Below are 2,784 nucleotides of genomic sequence, written 5' to 3' on the forward strand. Positions count from 1 at the left end.
ATTCATAACAATCGATCATGTTTTGATATATGGTAAAATGTATTTCATTCCTATTTCAGAAATTTCATTTACACTTTGTTTTTATTAATATTCACATCGTTAAGTTTCTGTAAAAGAGTACATCCCTTTTTATTTCTAAACCTACACAATAGCATTATCTTATATTTATGATAATTGCTCAGTTTTTAATATGACATCATATGTAATTCGTTCCTACTTCAGAAATTTCATTTAAACTTTGTTTTTATTATTACACACATCGTTAAGTTTCTGTAAGAATTTACAACCCTTTTTTAGTTTCTAAACTACACAAAAGCAATATCTTACATTTATGATAATCGATCAGGTTCTGATATAACGTAAAATGTAATTCATTCCTATTTCAGAAATTTCACGTCACCTTTGTTTTTATTATTACTCACATAGTTAAGTTTCTGTAAAAGCGTACATCCCTTTTTATTTCTAAACCTACACAATAGCAATATCTTATATTTTTGATAATTGATCAGTTTTTAATATGACTTCATATGTATTCCATTCCTCTTTCAGAAATTTCATGTAAACTTTATTTTTATTATTACTCACATCGTTAAGTTTCTGTAAAAGTTTACATTCCTCTTTATTTTTAAAACTACACAAAAGCAATATTCCTTTTTCATTCCATTCCTAATAAATAATATTTCATTCATTCCTATTTCAGAAATTTCATCTAAACTTTGTTAATATTATTAGTCACATCGTTAAGTTTCTGTAAAAGTTTACATACTTTCTTATTTCTAAAACTACACAATAGCAATTTCTTATATTTATGATAATTGCTCAGTTTTTAATATGACATCATATGTAATTCGTTCCTACTTCAGAAATTTCATTTAAACTTTGTTTTTATTATTACTCACATCGTTAAGTTTCTGTAAGAACTTACAATCCTTTTTTAGTTTCTAGACTACACAAAAGCAATATCTTACATTTATGATAATCGATCAGGTTCTGATATAACGTAAAATGTAATTCATTCCTATTTCAGAAATTTCACTTCACCTTTGTTTTTATTATTACTCACATCGTTAAGTTTCTGTAAAAGTTTACATTCCTCTTTATTTTTAAAACTACACAAAAGCAATATTCCTTTTTCATTCCATTCCTAATAAATAATATTTCATTCATTCCTATTTCAGAAATTTCATCTAAACTTTGTTAATATTATTAGTCACATCGTTAAGTTTCTGTAAAAGTTTACATCCTTTCTTATTTCTAAACCTACACAATAGCAATATCTTATATTTTTGATAATTGATCAGTTTTTAATATGACTTCATATGTATTTCATTCCTCTTTCAGAAATTTCATGTAAACTTTATTTTTATTATTACTTACATCCTTAAGTTTCTGTAAAAGTTCACAATCCTTTTTATTTTTAAAACTACACAAAAGCAATATTCCTATTTCATTCCATTCCTAATAAATAATATTTCATTCATTCCTATTTCAGAAATTTCATGTAAACTTTATTTTTATTATTACTCACATCGTTAGGTTTCTGTAAAACCTTACATCCCTTTTTATTTCTAAAACTCCACAATAGCAATATCTCACATTCATAACAATCGATCATGTTTTGATATAAAGTAAAATGTATTTCATTCCTATTTCAGAAATTTCATTTAAACTTTGTTTGTATTATTACTCACATCGTTAAGTTTCTGTAAAAGAGTACATCCCTTTTTATTTCTAAACCTACACAATAGCATTATCTTATATTTAGGGTAATTGCTCAGTTTTTAATATGACATCATATGTATTTCATTCCTCTTTCAGAAATTTCATGTAAACTTTATTTTTATTATTACTTACATCCTTAAGTTTCTGTAAAAGTTCACAATCCTTTTTATTTTGAAAACTACACAAAAGCGATATTCCTATTTCATTCCATTCCTAATAAATAATATTTCATTCATTCCTATTTCAGAAATTTCATGTAAACTTTATTTTTATTATTACTCACATCGTTACGTTTCTGTAAAACCTTACATCCCTTTTTATTTCTAAAACTCCACAATAGCAATATCTTACATTCATAACAATCGATCATGTTTTGATATATGGTAAAATGTATTTCATTCCTATTTCAGAAATTTCATTTACACTTTGTTTTTATTAATATTCACATCGCTAAGTTTCTGTAAAAGAGTACATCCCTTTTTATTTCTAAACCTACACAATAGCATTATCTTATATTTATGATAATTGCTCAGTTTTTAATATGACATCATATGTAATTCGTTCCTACTTCAGAAATTTCATTTAAACTTTGTTTTTATTATTACACACATCGTTAAGTTTCTGTAAGAATTTACAACCCTTTTTTAGTTTCTAAACTACACAAAAGCAATATCTTACACATATGATAATCGATCAGGTTCTGATATAACGTAAAATGTAATTCATTCCTATTTCAGAAATTTCACGTCAACTTTGTTTTATTATTACTCACATAGTTAAAATTCTGTAAAAGCGTACATCCCTTTTTATTTCTAAAACTCCACAATAGCAATATCTTACATTCATAACAATCGATCATGTTTTGATATATGGTAAAATGTACTTCATTCCTATTTCAGAAATTTCATTTAAACTTTGTTTGTATTATTACTCACATCGTTAAGTTTCTGTAAAAGCGTACATCCCTTTTTATTTCTAAACCTGCACAATAGCAATATCTTATATTTTTGATAATTGATCAGTTTTTAATATGACTTCATATGTATTTCATTCCTCTTTCAG

This window comes from Teleopsis dalmanni, chromosome 2 (genome assembly GCF_002237135.1).
Source record: "Teleopsis dalmanni isolate 2A chromosome 2, ASM223713v2, whole genome shotgun sequence".
NCBI lineage: Eukaryota > Metazoa > Arthropoda > Insecta > Diptera > Diopsidae > Teleopsis > Teleopsis dalmanni.